Genomic DNA, 20325 nt, shown 5'->3' on the forward strand with positions numbered 1-20325 from the left:
TTTTAAATTATATCATTTTTTGATTTTTTTTTCATATTACATTATTTGTCATATTTTAAATTATTAAGTCTGCAACATAAACCTAAAAAACATTGGCTGTAATATAAACTTTTTTTTATGTCCAAAAGTTTAAGTTATTGTCAGAAATTGATATACTTTGTGTTCTAGGATTTTAAGTTTTGAACAATGAAGAGAAGTGTTTGCTGTTCAAATAATCTGGTTACCACGATGTTTTCTGGTTCACAAGAACAATGATTTTCTGTGGTGAATATGTGTTCCTGCCAACTGCCAAGAAACTAGTTCTGTGGCCTTGTTTATCTTCTTTGTTTTGTTACTTTTTAATTGGAAGTAAATGCTTGAATTGTTTCTTTCGAACTTGAAACATTGAAAATCTAATACTAGGAAGACACATACTTTATTGAGCACAAAAAAAAAAACACCCAAAAATAAGGACCTTAGATATTATATGGAAAGTCCCTTTCACTTTGGATTTGGGTTCAGGGCCAGTGATGAAATGTGACCATTGGTCAATTCTAGTTGATGTCAATGCAGGACTTAGCAGAGCTGAAGCAGCCCAGGTCCACTTCTCTTTAGCAAAATTATTGACAACATCTGACCAAAATAATTTATAATAAATTCGTTAAATTCGACATAAGTAACTTTACTTTGATTGACCCGAATAAGAGATGTAATAGACGAAGCTCAAGAATCCCTTACCGCTAAAAAAAAAATTAAAAAAAAAATTGATGACATCTTTCCAGTAGCAATCAGACTTGTTAAAAACGTGCTTTTAAGACTAAATCAATGTTAGGTTTCTTTCAACATCAACCAGATTTCTTCGAAAGAAAAGAAAAAAATTTTAAATATACTGTTTTTAATTAATACTTTCCGTATGTATGTTGTTGATTATTAATTCTTGGTCAAGAAAAAAAAAACTTATTTATTGATTAACATACTTTGATCACCGATGGCATCATATCTTATTACCTATCCCTCATCTTATTTATCATTATCGGATGTTGCCAAAAAAAATAAAAAAGGCATGAAGCTTGTACTTACATCCCCATATCTAGTCTTATACCTTTTTTTCAAACACATGTACAATCGAAACTCTATAAATAGAGCTCATAGCCAAACTCTTAACGAGAAAAACAAGCCAAACATAATAAAAAAGAGGAAGTTGTAAAAAAAAGGGAGCTTTTTACCTAAAAAAAAAAATTCAACACAGTCCTCCCGTAGGGAAGAACCTAGCGCCAAGAAGTTTCTTGTACAAAAAAAAAAAAGTTAGTTTCAAGAAAAAAAAAAAGAAAAAAAACAGGGGGTTTAATCGAAACTTCAAGATCAGATCTGAGGAATTTGGGACTCTTTTTGGTGAAAAAGAGGCTGGATCTATGTTTAAGGTGTTGAGAGGAATATTTTGAAAAATTTTAGAATTTTTTTATATCGACGACGGTGGTTGGAGCTCATCACCGGTGAGGACTGCGGCGACCGTCACGACGGACGGCCACCGGCCCCAAGTCGACCTAAAAAAAAAAGGGAGAGAAGGCATTTTTTTTAGAGGGGGGAAGAAATGACAAAAAAAATTGAGCTTTTATATAAGCTGTTAATAGTCAAAACGACGTCGTTTCAATAAATGCCCAAAACGACGCCGTTTTAAGCACCTAGGATCAGTGCATCAACCTGTGACCTGACTCGAGACCCGCTTCTCCATCAGCCTCTGACTGGTCTGATTGAACCGGAACCAAACCTCCCAGACCGATCCGAACTGGTATCGAATCGCTGAACCAACCAGATCACACCCAGATCGAGCTGAACCGCTGAACTGCACCCAAAATCGTCGAGCCGATCGGATCTGCGTTGACAGGTCTGGTTCAGGTAAAAAATTTATTTATTTTTATTTATTTTTTCTTATTTTTTATATATTATTTTATTAATATTTATGCATATTAAAATATTTGTATTTGATAGATTAAAAGATGAAATATTTTTTATAATTTTGTTAATTTTTAAAATAAACTTTAAAAATAAAATAAAAATAAATTTAGTAATAAAAAAATAATTAAAAAAATAAGAGAAAAAGAAATTTTTATCCGACGATGAGATTCAAAAGTACTCCGAGTAGAAATACCTACGAAATCTCTAGGTAAGAAGATTTTTTAAAATACTACCAGTGTATTGAAATATTTATAAAAAATTTTCAATACAATAAAAATTTTCTTTTTTTCTTATAAAATAATAATAATAAAATTAACTAATAAATTAAAAATAGGTAATAAAAATGAGAAAAAAAGAAATTTTGTCTAATTATGGGATTCCAAAAGTATTCCGAGTAGAGATGCTTTAAGAAATCCCTAGGTGAGAAGATTTTTTCTTAAATATTACCAGTGTATTGAAATATTTATAGAAAATCTTCAATACAATAAAAATTCCTCTGTTCTTCATTTCTTTTAAATAAGAATAATAATAAAAAAAATAAAATTATCAAAAAAAAAATAAAATGTGTGCATTAACATGGTAATATTTTGCATTGCATGCACGATATAATTTTTTACGAAAAGTAAATTTGAGCCTCCAAAGATAGGATTCTAAGGTATTCCAATAAGTGATGCCTAAGAAACCTCTAAGTGAAAAAAAGTTCTTCTGATGTTAGCAACGTACTAAAACATTTTAAAAATTATTTCGATAAAAAATGTTTTAATTTATCTTTCTCCAATAAAATTTGAACAATAAACAAATAATAATAAATAAAAAATCAAGAAAATTATTTTTTCAAACACCGAAAATGAGACTATTTTTAATCAAAATCAAAGGATAACACGTAGTTAAGTAGTACCATTTTTAAATCGGCGTCGTGGGGGTGCTAATCCTTTCTCACGCTTAACCGACTCCCGAACCCAAACTGTTTCGCAAACCATGAAATGATCTTTTTAATAAATTTTAATTAATTTTAAAATCTTATTAGAATGATAAATTTTAATAGGTGGCCAATCGCACCTAGCCAAAAAAGATTGGTGATGACTCCATTTTTTGTTCTTTTATTTTCGTTTTCAAATTTGTCGGGCGGACACAAAACTATTACAATAGCTTGGCGACTTCGCTGGGGACTGCCTTTTATTTTTAAGAGTCAAGCCAAAATTAACTACTTGTTATCCTTAATTTTTGATTTAAACAGTCTTAATCAATTTCTTAGATTTTTATTTTTTATTTTCAATAAAAAAGGTAAAAAAAAAACAAAACAAATCGAAAATAAAAGGTAAAAAAATTCACACACATTTTTTTTACTATTCCTCTTATGTTTTATTTTTTTGTATATATATTACTCTCAATAAATTAGGATATATTTGCATACAATGGCACGATGCATCTTATGTATGAGCTCTATACCCGAGCTCCGTCATTTATAGGAGAAAGTAAAGTACCTATGCCCTTGTGAGGTGATAACCTTCGTAATGGCAAACGAAATACTTCCATTCAAATTGAACCATTTCTGTTTGTAGCTTATAATGAGTGAGGATCATGGTGCCTTACTAGTCCAATATGGATGACAGTGAGAAATAATTTGAGAACCTTTAGACACTGTCAATCCAAACTCAGCATATAATAAGCCTAGGAAACAAACTTTATGTATAGCCTTGTCCACCTTCTTGTAGAAAAAACCTAAGAATAAAAGTTGTGTATAATACAAACAAAATAAAACAAAAAATCTCAAGACTAAAAAACAAAAAATATTTTTTTCTTAAACCACATCCTCACACTAACTCAATTTTGTTTCACCTTTTTTTTTTTTTTGCATTAATCATATCATATAGTTCTGCATCGAGATATTTGCTCTAGGACATATTTCTCTCAAAAATTTTTCATGGATCTCATAAAATTACAGATTTATTCATCCTCAGTCAGTGTGCCATGTGAGCCGTATAATAAAATATATATTTGGTCGAAAGAAGCTCGATAAAAGAATGAAGATTGTTTGCCTACCGGTTATGTGTCTAAATTACCCAAGAAAGTACATTTAGATCTCACACAGAATAATTTAAAAGAGTTAACTGCTATTTGGGGTTAGTTAAGTGAAGAAAGAAAAGAAAGCCTTTGCAAAAAGTACGAGCATATTGCATCATTTATTTTAGTAGTGATCGATGAACAGCTGGTCAAGGTAGCTATACAATTTTAAGATCCATCCTATAGATGCTTTACTTTTAATCAAGAGGATTTAGTGCCAACTATCAAGGAGTATTCAATTTTGCTCGGGATAGAACTATAATGTCCAGATAAAGTATTTACTCGAAATCCAAAATTAGGTTATCGCAAAAAGTAGCCAAGCTTATGAGGGTTAAAGTAGAAACCATTGATTCCTTTGTGAAGCCTAAAGGTGAACATCTAGACGTTCGTTGAGATTTTTTTTGAAACTTCATTCAGGGGCATTTAAATGATAATCAAGGTATGGTTGTGTTTGCTCTAGCATTGTATAACATGATAATCTTTTCAAAACATTTTGGTTACATTGAGATAACTGTGGTAGATTTTTTTGAGCAAATTAAAACCCAAGCAATTAATCCAGCAGTCCTAGCTGAAACCATCAAGTCATTGAATTTCTATCGACGAAATGGAAAAAGACGATTCATAAGATGTGCATCTTTAATATATGTATGGGTTAGAAGTCATTTCAAGTGTGGTAAGAGTGCATTTTGAAGCAGTATCTATAAAATAAAGCACTAATTGAAGAGTTTTGTAAAAGTCAATGGCCAACATTAAAGACTAAAGAAGAGTGGGTCCTTTTCTTGTGAAGACTTATCGGGGATGAAATTGAATGGATGGCACCTTGGATGCCTTGAGTACCTTTGTTGTATCGTAGAGGAAATGAGTCGTGGATACTGTTATTAGGATTATGGGGTATTATAAGTTATGCTCTATTAATGGTACTTAGGCAATTTGGTGCAAAATAGTTTGTTCCTGCTACTCATAGCTTGGTTCAAGTAGAATTCATTTATGGAGAACCGAATCTATCAAGAACCTAAGAGCAGTTGATCCAAGTATGAAAGAGAACACGAAGAATGAAGTTAGGGCCTCTCATCGATAAAGTCACTTATGATTATCAGATTTGAAAAAGTAAGGTAGCCTAGAGACATAGTACTCCCTCCTAACGACAACTCATATCAATTGGTTAATCTTTCAGAAGAGGTGTAATTATCAAAAGTTGAGCTTGTCAAGAAAGAATTAGAAGCTGAAAAAGAAGAAATAAGAAGAGAAAATTTGAGACTTCATGAAAAAGTAGGACAATTGAAATATGAAAAAAGATACAAGAGAGTAGATTAGAAAAAGTCATAAAAGAATGAGATTTAGCTAATAGTGTTTGAAATATCTACACAAAAAAAATAAGAGGTTACGAGTCTAATTCAAAATAAAAAAGTCACTAAGTCTTACCTTACTCAGCAACGCGAAATGGATGAGCTTCGAAATGAAATGAACCAATTGAAGGGCAAAGCTCAAGAAAAACAAGAGGAGACCACCGAAATTTCTCAAGAATATCAGAATTGAAAGGGATTATACTCTACAACCTCAGCAAGATTGGTGGAATGCCAAAACGAAAAAGAAAAGTTGAAAGTCATGCTTACAAAAGAGAGAAGAAAACACTTTAAAGCACTGAATGAAAAATAATTACTTCATCAGGTGATCCAAAGGTTAGAGATACAATTATAAGATCACAAGAGCCATATTTCAGTAATAATAGATGAATGACATAGAAAGAAAAAAGATTAGATCTTTATATGTGATTCAGAAAAATATGCTCACATGAGATGGAAGGCAGAAAGCTTAAAGAGGTAACAGTACATAAAACAATTGACTAATCAAGTTTGCAAGGCAGTGAAGAAAGCATGAAAGATGGTTGAAAAGGTAAAAGCGTTAAGAAAAGAAGTCAATCCCATAGGAGAATGTGGATAACGCCTAGTGAACTTTCTAAACGAGATAAATGACCATTATGAACAAGTCAAATACTTCTATGGATATAACTCTATGATGATAAATCTCATGTAATAAAAGTTGTATGAAATCAATAAAAATTTCCAATGTTGAAATTCGTCCAAGAGTAAATATCTCCCACTTGCATTCACGCATCATGTACATTATTTTTCATAAAATAAGTAAAAAATAAAAATTTGAACATATAGCATTCTAATTTTTTTTCCTTCTTCTTTTTCAAAAGAAAAAAAAAATTTATGATAATAAAGATTCAAGAATAGCTAGTCCATAAAAAATTTTGACCCAACCTACTCGTCATTCATACAAAACTAGGACTCAGACAAAAATCGTGGAGCAAGAACAGGCCAGTCGATTTGAGATAATAGAAAAAATTCAAGAAGAAATAAGAGGGGATCTCAGCATAATAATTGATATGCTCAAAAAATTTGACAAAAAAAAGCAGTGAAAAAAATCATAGCTTTCAAGAACAATCGTTAAATATGGTAAATCCTGTCTACCCTCCAGGGTTTAAGCCACGATCAACCCAACCTTTTCAAGGAACTAGAGTGCCAATTCTACTCCCGATGAATATCCCAATCCTTATCCAGGAATGACATCCACACTTGCTCTAGGACAATTTCAAAATTTTGTTAATCTTATCATATGAAAAAATCACCTAAGCCAATCTTAGTTCCTGATTTGGATGATCCTAAGAAAAGAGAAAAGCTAGGGATACAGACATTTGAGAAAGTAAAAGATACCAGTACCCGAAAAAAGATAAAGTTATTGAAAGAAAGGCTTAGTACTATTGAAAAAATAAATTTTTATGGCTCTACAGATGCAGCTGACCTTTGTTTAGTTCTAGATGTGGTTATTTCATTAAAATTTAAGGTCTCTAAATTTAAAAAATATGATGGCATGAAATGTTCAATGACTCATATCACCATGTATTATCGTAAGATGGCAGCGCATACTTATGACAAAAAATTATTGATTCACATATTTTAAGATAATCTTACGAGATTTACAGCTAGATGGTATGTCCAACTAGATAGGACTCATATTTATTCTTAGTAAAAGCTCACAAGAGCATTTCTTATACAATATCAGCATGTTAGAGATTTGGCTTCAATTCATCTATCTTTACAAGGTATGAAAAAAAAAAAACTAAGAGCTTCAAAAAATATCACAAAGATAGAGAGATATGGTTGCACAAGTTTAACCTCTTCTTATTGAGAAAGAAATAACTGTTTTATTTGTGAACACCTTGAAAATATCGTACCATAAGAGATTGATAGGCAATACAACCAAAAACTTTACAGATATAGTGATATCAAGTGAAATCATTAAAAATGTCATAAAAAATGGTAAGCTCAATGTAGGAGAAATAAGTGGAGCGAGAAAAGGTAAAGCTCGTAAAAAGAAAGAGAATGAAGCTCAAGCAGTGAACTATGTGGCATAACAATTCAAAGGTTTCACACTTTATCCTACACCAGTCTACCAAACCCATTACCCTTTTATAAATAATATTACATCCATTCTTTATCTATACCAGTCATACCAGCCATTATCACAACCAGCTTATCTACCCTATTTTCAGTCATCCTTTTAGACACTTACCTTAATAGTCTTGTTGCACCGACCAGACCAGAATGGAGACCTAATCCTAATAATGTTTTGAGAGCCCCAAGAACTACCCAAGAAAAAATCACGTTAGATCCCATACCTATGACATACCTAGATCTGTACCCTTAACTTATCGAGAAATATTTATTAGCCCTTGTTATTGTTGAGCCTTCGAAACTCTCATTTCCTAAATGGTGTGATCTCAATGCATATTATGATTATCACTATAGAAATTCAGGTCATTCTGCTGAGAACTATATTGCTTTGAAGTATAAAATGTAGTGGTTAATCAATGAAGGGGTGTTACACTTTGATACCAGCAAATGAAGAACTCTAATTGTTAATGAAAACCCTCTGTCAAATCATACTAAACCATTAATAAATACTTTGATTGATAGGCAAGCAAGCTATATGAAGAAAGGTGTAGAAGAAGTTAAAACTTCGATGGCTAAAGTATTTGAAGCCTTAGTTAAAACTGACATGTTGAAACTAGTAGAGCTTCAAAATCACTCCAAAAAAATTAACTCAATTGAAAGATGTGACTTTCACAAATGTGCTTTGAGACATTCTATTGAGAATTGTTACCAATTTCGTCAAGAGGTGCAAAAGTTGATGGATATGGGTTAGATAGAGTTTTACGAAAAAAGAGAAAAGTTGATGAAAGTTGAAGGTCTACCATTGATTCAAAGAATAAATTTATGCATAGACCAATAACAATTTATTATGATGAGAAGTCAACACCGAGGCAAAAAAAACCCACATCCCAACCAATAGTGATAATTAAAGTTTCTAGCTCTTTTTCATATCAGAATGATAAAATAGTACCATGAAGTACGGTTATGATGTTGTAGTCAACTTAGATACTACGAACATAATAGATGTAGAGACATGACTCGAAGTGGAAGGTGTTATACCCTAGAGGCTCTAAAAAAAGCTAAAAAAGAGAAAGCCAAGATATGAAAAGAAAAAAAAAATAAAAGTGGTCTTGACGCAACCTCAGTAAAAAAATGTCAGAAGCCAGTCTCTGAGAGTGAAGCATGTGAATTTCTAAAGTTAATAAAATATAGTGAGTATAACATGGTAGAACAACTTAACAGGATGTCAGTTAGAATTTCGTTATTGTCATTATTGCTCAGTTCAGAGTCACACTGTAATGCTTTGCTGAATATGCTAAATCAAGCATATGTATCTCACAATGCTTCTGTTGAATATATGGAATAGCTTATTGATAATCTGACAATTTCAAATTATATCTCTTTTAGTGATGAAGAGATTCTTCCTGAAGATCGAGAAAGTACCAAGGCTCTTTACATTACTGTGAAATGTAAATGACATATAATGGTTAAGGTTTTGATTGATAATGGCTCATCTATCAATGTTATACTTGTGATTACTTTGGAAAAACTCCTTTTGATGGATCTTATATGAAACCTAGTCATATGATAGTGAGAGCCTTTGATGAAACCTGAAGAAAAGTACTGAGGGACATAAAAAATTTTAAGTTATGGATATCTCTCATTCATATAGTTATTTATTGGGTAGGTCGTGGATCCATATGGCAGGTACTGTTTCATCCTTATTACATCAGAAAGTTAAATTCATTGTTAAAGAGAACCTAACATGTGTGGTAAGAGAAAAAATTTTATTGATAACTCAATTGATAAATACTCTTTATGTAAAATTAACAGATAAAGCTCTGAAATGCTCTTATAAATCTTTCGAGATTGCCAATGCAACATATATAGCTAGAGGATCTAAATTGTATTCGTCACACTTGTCTACGATAACTAAAATGGTAGTCAAATAGCTTATCAAGATAGGATGGTAACTTGAAGTCGAACTTGGGAAGAACCTGCAAGGAATCACAAAGCCATCAACCATATATGAAAAAAAAAGACAGATTTAACTGGGATATAAGCCAATTAGAGGGGATAAAATAAGAATGATGAATGAAAAAAGAGATATAAGGATAGCTAAACTTAAGAGACATGAGCTAGAGTCAGAACCTATGGTCATTCTATACCCTTTATGATTTCTTTTATTTAAGAGGATATATTTATCTAGATTTATCAAAAGCCCTAATACAAGATTCGTGAAAGAATTTTCAGAGCTGGTCATTCAAATGGTGGATGATGGAGAAAAGAAGAGTCAAAATAAAGAGCTGTTTGTGTACCTTTATCTTTTAGATTTTGAGTTGGATAATTAAAAAGTTATAGAGTTGTCTGTTACTTTTAAAACTTTAAAAAAGTAATGTACTATGAAACTTTAAATCCATAATTACTTTCTACGAGTATTAAAAGATCTTTTATGGTATGTTTATGTTTATCATTTTAATAAAAGACTTAGAAGATGCATCCGTATTTTTTCTATTATTTTCATCTTCATCTTGCTTTTCTTTTTTTTTTTCTATCATTTTCTTACCATTCTATTTTTGTGTGCCAATATTCTCTTCATCTTACCCTTTGTAGGGTTTCAAATAATAAACACGAAGATAATCATGGTAATAATCTCATATTTGATTTTGAAAACTTAATTCATGTTGATGAACTTGATAATGAGAAAGATTCAGATAACTACACACTGCCTCTTGATTTGTTAAAATTAATAGAATTTGAAGATAAGCCAATTGAATCCCATCAAAAAATTATCAAATTAGTGAATATGAGAGATGATAAAAATAGAAAAGAGGTTAAAGTTGGTATATTTCTTTTACCAGCTGAAAGATAGAAGCTAAAAGAGCTGTTCTGAAAATATGTAGATGTGTTCGCGTGGACTTACCAGGATATATCAAGACTCAGCACTGATATTATAGAGCATAAGTTACCTTTAAAACCAGGATGTAAGCTGATGCAGCAAAAGCTAAGGCGCATGAAACCAGATATGTCGTTAAAAATTAAAGAGAAAGTGAAGAAGCAATTTAATGCTAGATTTTTAGAGGTGAAAAAAATCTTGAATGGGTAGCCTATATAGTGCTAGTTCCTAAGAAGGATGAAAAAGTGAGAATGTGTGTCGATTATCAAGATCTGAATAGGACAAGCCCTAAAGATAACTTTTCTCTATCTCACATCGATACTCTAGTGGATAATATTGCTAGACATTCTATATTTTCCTTTATGGATGGCTTCTCAGGCTATAATCAAATCAAGATGACTCGAGATGATATGAAAAAAACTATATTTATGACCATGTAGGGATATTCTATTATAAAATCATGCCTTTTGGATTAAAAAATACTAGTGCTACTTATCAAAGAGCTATGATAACTCTCTTTCATGACATGATGCATAAAGAAATAAAGGTATATGTGAATGATATGATTACGAAATCTCGTGAAGAAAAAGATCATGTAGTCAATCTCAAAAAACTGTTTGATAGGTTAAAAAGATTTCAGTTGAAGTTGAATCCCTTTTAAATGTATATTTGATGTCAAATCAAAAAAACTATTAGGCTTTTTGGTCAGTGAAAGAAAAATCGAAGTGGACCCGAATAAGGTACAAGCCATCCAAAACTTATCTCCTCTTCGTACCTTAAAAGAAGTGTGAAGTTTCATAAGGAGATTGAACAATATTGCTCGTTTTATCTCTCAACTCACCTACAAGTACGATCTTATTTTCAAGCTTTTTAGAAAATATGATCCAGGAGAATGGAATGATGAATGCCAATAAGCTTTTGACAAAATCAAAGAATACTTATCAAATTCGCCCATATTAGTACCACATGTTCCAAAAAAGCCTTTGATCTTATACTATTTGAGTAAAAAATTCACTGATTATGAGTTCAAGTATTCACCATTAGAGAAGATATATTGTGCATTAGCCTGGACAACTTGAAGGCTTAGACAATACATGCTTTATCACACTACTTGGCTCATAGCAAAGCTGGATCATAGTAAATATATCTTCGAAAAGCTCTAATTGATAGGAAGAATAGCATAGTAACAAGTTATGCTTTCAGAATATGATATCATTTATGTGACTCAAAAAGCTATAAAAGGAAGTGCCATAGTCGAGTTCCTTGCTAAACGTGCTGTCAAAAATTATGAACCAATGAACCTGAAGTTTCTAATGAAGATGTGATGGCCATTGAAGAAAATGAACCTGTTGGAGAGTCTTGGAGGATGTATTTTGATGAAGCTGCTAATACTTTGGGTCATGGTATTGGGGTAATTTTAATATCTCTTGATGGGCACTATTATCCCATTATAGCTAGGTTAAATTTTAATTGCACAAATAATGTGGCTGAGTATAAGGCTTGTGTTATGGGTTTGCAAGTAGCAATTGAAAAGAAAATTAAAGTATTAAATGTATTTGAAGATTCAGCTCTAGTCATCTATCAGTTGCAAGGAGAATAGGAAACCAAAGATTTCAAGTTGATACAGTATCATAAGTATATCTCTTAGTTGGTCAAACAATTCAAAGAAGTTCAATTTGAGCATTTGCCTAGAGAGAAAAACCAAATTGCTGATGCACTAGTTACTCTAGCTGCAATGATTAAAATAGATACAAATATTGAAATCCAACCCATTAAGCTGGATGTGAAGGATGAACCAGCACATTGTTCAGGTGTTGAAAAAGAAGTTGATAGGAAGCCATGGTATCATGACATCATGCAATACATTAAAAGCCAGCAATACCCAGAACATGTAACAAAAAATGATAAGAGAATTATTAGAAAGTTGGTTATGAATTTTTTTCTTGATGGAGACGTCCTCTATAAAAAGGGTCGAGATCAAATACTCTTAAGGTGTGTGAATGCAACTGAAGAGAAGAAGATTATTGAAAAAGTGCATGATGCAGTTTGTGGGGCACATGCGAATGGCCATATAATGGCTAGACAAATTATGAGGGTTGGATACTATTTGTTGACAATGAAAAGTGACTGTATTGATTATGCCAGAAAATATCATAAGTGTCAAATTTATGCTGACAAGATCCACACTCCTCCAATAGCATTGCATGTTTTGACTCCTCTATGGCCATTCTCTATGTGAGGTATGGATGTCATCGATCCCATCACTCCAAAAGCTTCAAATGGACATAGATTCATTTTTGTGATGATTGATTACTTCATAAAATGGGTAGAAGTCACATCATACACTAGTGTGACCCGATCTATGATATGTAAATTCATTAAAAAAAAAAGATAATATGTATATATGGGCTTTCAGAGACAATTATTTCTGATAATGCCAAAAATTTGAATAGCAAAATGATGAATGAAATTTACACTCAGTTCAAGATTCATCACCGTAATTTGACATCATATCGTCTAAAGATGAATGAGATAGTGGAGGCTGCAAATAAGAATATGAAAAGAATCTTAGAGAAAATGACTGATACTTACAAAGATTAGCATGAGAAGTTACTTTTTGCTTTACATGCTTATAGAACATCAGTTCAAACATCTACTGGAGCCACTCCGTTCTCTTTGGTATATGGAATAAAAAGTTGTGCTACCGGTCGAAGCAAAAATTCTCTCGCTGAGAGTCCCGATGGAGGTAAAATTATAAGAAGTAGAATGGGTTTGAAATTGCTACGAGCAGTTGAACCTCATTGAAGAGAAAAGACTTAAGCATTTTGTCATGGTCAATTACATCAAAAGATGATGATGAGAGCACATGATAAAAAAATTCGTTCTCGTTGCTTTAGGGAAAGAGATTTAGTGCTGAAAAAGATCTTTCCAAATCAACATGATAATCAAAGAAAATAGACACCAAATTGGAAAGGCCCGTATGTGGTGAAAAAAGCCTTTTCTGGTGGGACATTAATTTTAGCAGAGATGGACGAAAGTGATTTACCTACTTCAGTAAACTCAGATGCTGTGAAAAAATTTTTACTTGAAAGAGAAAAGAGAAAAAAAAAAGTAAAAAATAAAAAATAATAATTCATCTAAGCTGAAAACCTAAAAAAGGTAACTTAGATGCGAAGAAAAAGCATCATTCCATAATACAAGGGTAAGTGTAGTTTAATGAACTCTGAAGGATAAAAAAGTCATCTAATTTAGTTTTAGAAAAAGAATCTGAGAATATTTTGTTCATGATTATCTTATGATCATTATTTGGGCATCTTTGTTTCAACTTAAGTACTTTACCATGCACTTGTTACCAGTCTAATAAAATATGATATTTTTCTTTTGGAAATAACACATATCCATTCTTTTATTCTCATTTTTTGTCCTTTATACAAATAAGAAAAATATGTGATTGCATTTTATTGGACTTGGATTTAAAATAACGAAAAGAAAAACAAACATAAAAGATCTTAGCATTATTTTTTAAAAATTGACAAAGGCAAATGAAAAGGGATGAGAAAAGCATGACAAGGCATTAATGTTGCAGACTTTTGAAGAAGAAAAATATTATGGTCAGATGTTAAGAACAGATTGGTCATATAAGAATTTTGATAAAAGAAGATAAAAAGCGAGAGATTTCGAGAACCTTTTTATTATAATGAATAATTTTGATTGCATTACATGCATTGCATTTAGAGCACTTAGTACATGCATCCATGAGCAGTTTTAATAAGGATAGAGACTTTCTATTTCCTAATAAAAAATAAGATCAAACAAAAAATTTCAAAAGAGAGAAATTTACTTGTTCAAAGATGAGAACTCGATTTGAAGAACATATGAGATTGATTTTAAAGTTGTTGAACCTCTACTGAGAGGAGCTTTTTCAAGATAAGATTTTTAAAGTTGTTAAGCCTCTGCTGAGAGGAGCTTTTCCAAGATAAAATTTTAAAGTTGTTGAGCCTCTGCTAAGAGAAGCTTTTCCAAGATGAGATTTTAAAGTTGTTGAGCCTCTGCTAAGAGGAGCTTTTCCAAAATGAGATTTTAAAGTTGTTGAGCCTCTGCTGAGAGGAGCTTTTTCAAGATGAAATTTTTAAAGTTATTGAGCTTTTGCTAAGAAGAGCCCTTTTCAAAATGAGATTTTAAAGTTATTGAGCTGCTGCTAAGAGGAGCTTTTTTCAAGATGATTTTTAAAGTTATTGAACCTCTATTGAGAGGAGCTTTTTAAGATGAGATTTTTAAAGTCGTTGAGCTTTTACTGAGATGAGCCTTTTTCAAGATGAGAATTTTTAAAGTTATTGAACATCTACTGAGATTAGCCCTTTTCAAGATGAAATTTTTAAAGTTGTTGAGCCTATGCTGAGATGAGCTTTTTCAAATGAGATTTTAAAGCTGTTGAGCCTCTACTGAGAGAAACCCTTTTCAAGATGAGATTTTTAAAGTTATTGAGCTTCTATTGAGAGGAGCTTTTTCAAGAGAATTTTAAAGTTGTTAAGCCTCTACTGAAAGAAGCCTTTTTTCAGATGAGATTTTAAAGTTGTTAAGCCTCTGCTGAGAAAAGCTTTTTCAAATGAGATTTTAAAATTATTGAGCCTCTGCTGAGAGGAGCTTTTTCAATATGAATTTTAAAGTTGTTGAGCCTTTATTGAGATGAGCTTTTTTAAGAGAATTTTTAAAGTTGTTGAACTTCTATTGAGATGAGCCATTTTCAAGATGAGATTTTTAAAGTTGTTGAGCCTCTACTAAGATGAGCCATTTTTCAAGTGAGATTTTTAAAGTTGTTGAGCCTCCGCTGAGAAGAGCCCTTTTCAAGATGAGATTTTTAAAGTTATTGAGCCTCTGCTGAGATAAACCATTTTCAAGATAAGATTTTTAAAGTCGTTGAGCCTCTACTGAGAGGAGCTTTTTTCAAGATAAGAATTTTTAAAGTTATTGAGCCTCTGCTGAGATGAGCTTTTTAAGATGAGATTTTTAAAGTTGTTGAGCCTCTACCGAGAGGAACCCTTTTTAAGATAAGATTTTTAAAGTTATTGAGCCTCTACTAGGATAAGCCCTTTTCAAGATGAGATTTTTAAAGTTATTAAACGTCTGTTGAGAGGAGCTTTTTTCAAGATAAAATTTTTAAAGTTATTAAGCCTCTACTAAGAGGAGTTTTTTTTTCATATTTTAAATTTTCAAAAGTTGTTGAGCCTCAAGTGAGAGGAGCATTTTCGATTTAATGAGAAAAACTTTCTGAGTAGTTTATGTTCAAAAAGAAGAGAAAACGAAAAAAAAAGAAATATCTTTTTGGATTTCGGACAAAATTGTTGTTTTTGTCTTTGTCCTATTCTTGATTCTCAACAATGTGCAAAGAGAGGTAGCTGTGGACATCAAATTTGTCCAAAAAATAATAATAATAATAATATTAAATACAAAATACAAAAAAAACCAAAAAAAATAGAACATAAAAAAATGAAGGATGGCAGTGGTGCCTTCCCTGGCACCACTGCCACCATACCTTACTATCTATCCTTCATCTTACCCTACCACCTATACTCTAATCACTTATCCCGCTTGTCATAACGTCTAGATCCGAAAATCTATCGTGAGATATTGACTTAAGGAGTTATCACCAATCTTTTTTTATCTAGGTGCGATTAACTACCTAAGGAATCTATCCTTTCAGAAAACACTTAAGTTTAAGGGTCCCTAAAAAAATAGGTTCGGGTCTACTAACCAGAATAGGGTTCGGGAGTTTGGTTATGTGTGAGGAAGGTTATAGCACATTCATAACGTCCATCAAAAGATGGTACCAGCTTAATTTTGTGTTATCCAATAAGCTTTAAAAATTTACCAAGTAATTAATTATTAAAAATTATTCTCAATTGACTCTAATACTTTAGCAAAAAATTGAAAAAATTCCCTCACCTCAAGAGTATGCAAGAAAATTATTGTTTCACTTGCAGAGGCTCCATTGTCGGATTATTTAACATTAAAAAAATTTAAAAAAATATAAAAAAAGAAAAAAATGATTACTTTTGTGCAGAAAAAATTGATACTTTCAACTTTTCCTCAAAATATTTTTTAGAAATTTTAATTTCGAGGAAAATTGATACTTTCAACTTTTCCTCAAAAATATTTTTTAGAAAGCTTATTTTCAAAGAAAATTAATACTTTCAACTTTTCCTTAAAAATATTTTTTAGAAAGCTTATTTTCGAGAAAAATTGATATTTTCAACTTTTCCTCAAAAATATTTTTTTTGAATTTTATTTAAAGAAAATAAAATAATAAAATAAAATAAAAATAAAGAAAAGTAAAATAAAAATAAATAAATATTAAACAATTCTAATATAATAATAATAATAAATAAATAAATAAATAAAAACCTGGGAACGGCTCGACTTAGCGACTCAATTTGGCTTGGCTTGAAGAAGAAAAATGGCTCAGAGACGCGACTCGAGGGTGTCGGCTGGGCTCGGCTAACGGCTCGGAGACGCGGGTCGCGCAAGGTTGAAAGCGGATTGACTATCGGGTCAGGTCAGATCTTGACAAAATGCGCGGATCCTCTAGGTTACTAACGCAAAAACGACGTCATTTTTGGGAGGGTATATAAGGCTGAAAGTCAGTTTTTTTCTTAAAATCCCTTCTCCTCTTCTCTCTCTTCCTTTTTTTTCCTCTCCCATCTCTCTAAACGAACGAAGAACTTCGGTTGAATTCTCATCGGATTTTAAAAATTTTCATCGAAATCTGAGTTTTTTGCCAGAAGTTCGTCGAAAAACTAATTGGTTTCTGGATAGGTGCTGAAAATTGGGAATCTAGCCGAAAAATTCAAACTTCACCGGAATAATCGTCGAAAATTTCAAACTTCGCCGAAAAATTCAACCAAAAATTCACCAAAAATTTTAAAAAATTCCCACTGATTCCTAATGCTATTCTAACCCACAAAAACTCTTTTTTAGCTTTCTTTTCTTCTCTGTATCTGCATTTCTCTATGCATTTTTTTCTGTTCTTTCAGCACCTATTTATAAGGATTGATCAGAAGAGTTTCTGATCAATCTCAACTCTTTCTTGGATTTGGATTCAATCTTTGAATTCAATCCCAACTCTGCCAATTCCCAAATTACAGCCAAATTCATTCCAATTTTTTTATCATAATCTTAATCTTAACTGAAAATTAATCAAAATAAAAAGATAAATATATTAATAGATAACAAAAAAAAAAGATAAATAAAAAAATAGATAAATAATAATAATAATAATAAATAAAGTAGATAAATAATATAAATATTAATAGATAAAAAAATAAAAACAAAAATATATATATTAATAAATAGACAAATAATAAAAATAAAAATAAAAGCCCATTGGGCCAGCTAATTGGATCTTGAATCAGACCCAATAGGCTTAAGCCCAACTATTGGACCAGGCCCAATGGCCTTAGGCCGGGACCAAATAGGGTGTCTACACCACTGCCTAGCCCTACCACTGTCAGATGTTGCAAAAAAAAAAAGAGGCATGGGGCTTGTGCTTGCACTTCCATGCCTAGCCCTGTGCCCTTCTCTAAAGCATATGCACGGTTGGAGCTCTATAAATAGAGCTCCTAGCCAAACCCTTGATGAGAGAAATGAGAAAAACAGAATAAAAAAGAGAAAGCTGCAAAAAAAAGAGAGCTTTCTGCCTAAAAAAAAAAATTCAATACAGTCCTCCCCGTAGGGAGAAACCTAGTGCCAAGAAACTTCTTGCACAAAGAAAAAAAAGTCAGTTTCAAGAAAAAAAAGAGAGAAAAAAAATGGAGGGGTTTAACCGAAATTTCAAGATCAGATCTAGGAAATTTGAGACTCTTTTTGGTTAAAAGGAGGTCGGTTCTATGTTTAGGGTGTTTAAGGGAAATTTTAGGAAATTTTAGAATTTTTCGACACCGATGATGGCGGTTGGAGCTCGCAACCGGCGAGGATTACGACGGCTGTCACGACGGATGGCCATCGGTCCCAGATTGGTCTGAAAAAAAAAAGAGATAGGGCATTTTTTTTTTGTGAAAGGGGAAGAAATGACCGAAAAAAAAATTTTGGGCTCTTATATATGTTGCTAATAGCCAAAACGATGTCGTTTCAATAAACACCAAAAACGAAATCGTTTTAAGCACCCAAGATTAGCGCGTCAACTCGTGACCCAACCTGGGATCCGTGCACCCGTTTCTCTATCAGTCTCTGATCGGTCTGACTGAACCAGAATCAAACCGCTTAGATCGATCGGAACCAATACCGAACCGCTAAACCAATCAAACCGTGCCCAGATCGAACCGAACCACTAATCGCACCCAAATTGTCTAGCCAACGGGATCCGCATTGACCGGTTTGGTTTAGGTAAAAAATTTATTTATTTATTTTCTTATTTTTTATATATTATTTTATTAATATTTATGCATATTAAAATATTTATATTTGATAGATTAAATGATGAAATATTTTTTTTTATAATTTTGTTAATTTTTAAAACGAACTTTAAAAATAAAATAAAAATAAATTAATAATAATAAAAAATAAGAAAAAAAATTTTATCCGACAATGAGATTCAAAGGTATTCCGAGTAATGATACCTACGAAATCTCTAGATGAGAAGATTTTTTAAAATACTATCAGTGTATTGGAGTATTTATAAAAAAAATTTAATACAATAAAAATTTTCTTTTTTTCTTATAAAATAATAATAATAAAATTAACTAATAAATTAAAAATAGGTAATAAAAAATGAGAAAAAAGGAAATTTTGCCAATTATGGGATTCCAAAAGTATTTTGAATAGAGATGCTTTAAGAAATTCCTAAGTACGAAGATTTTTTCTTAAATATTACTAGTGTATTGGAATATTAATATTTATAAAAAAAATTTAAATAAATAAAAATTTTTCTGTTCTTCATTTCTTTTAAATAAGAAAAATAATAAAAATTTATAAAATTACCAAAAAAAGAATAAAATGTGTGCATTAATATGGTAATATTCTGCATTGCATGCACGACATAATTTTTTACAAAAAGTAAATTTGAGCCTTCAAAGGTGAAATTCTAAGGTATTCCAAGAAGTGATGCTTAAGAAATCTTTATGTGAGAAAAAGTTCTTCTGATGTTATCAACGTATTGAAACATTTTAAGAATTATTTCAATAAAAAATATTTTAATTTATCTTTCTCGAATAAAATTTGAACAATAAAAAAATAATAATAAATAAAAAATCAAAAAAATTATTTTTTCAAACACCGAGAATGAGACTATTTTTAATCACAATGAAAAGATAACACATAGTTAAATGGTACCGTTTTTAAACTCGCATCGTGGGGGTGCTAATCCTTTTTCACGAGTAACCAATTCCCGAACCCAGACTATTTTGCAGACCATAAAATTATCTTTTTAATAAATTTTAATTAATTTTAAAATCTTATTAGAAGGATAAATTTTAATAGGTGGCCAATCGCACCTAACCAAAAAAGATTGGTGACGACTCTATTTTTCGTTCTTTTATTTTTGTTTTCAAATTCGTCGGACAGACATAAAACCATTACGATAATATACTAAAAAAGAAATTTATATTTGATGTATTATCAATATATAAATTTTATACACTATCAATAAATGATGATACTATTTTGTTAAAAAGTAAATATCAATAATTAAATTAGATGTACAAAAATTAATATTTTTTAAATAATTTATTTATTAATAAGGTGACATCATTTATATACTTAATTCTACCACCTTTGTTTTTTTTTTTTTATATATTTTTTTGGTAAATTCGTCTTTTATCTCATTAATAAAAAATATCATCCGATTCACTAATAATATATATAATTTATATACTAAAAATACATCAAATATAAATATAAAAAAATAATTTTTTAGTTTTTATTAAACTCATGTTTTTATCAAAATTTTAAATTTATTTTTTTATTTTTTTAATTTCAATTCACCATATCGTAAAGTTA

This window comes from Durio zibethinus, chromosome 4 (assembly GCF_047325235.1).
Source record: "Durio zibethinus cultivar Kanyao isolate XHJ-2024 chromosome 4, ASM4732523v1, whole genome shotgun sequence".
Taxonomy (NCBI): domain Eukaryota; kingdom Viridiplantae; phylum Streptophyta; class Magnoliopsida; order Malvales; family Malvaceae; genus Durio; species Durio zibethinus.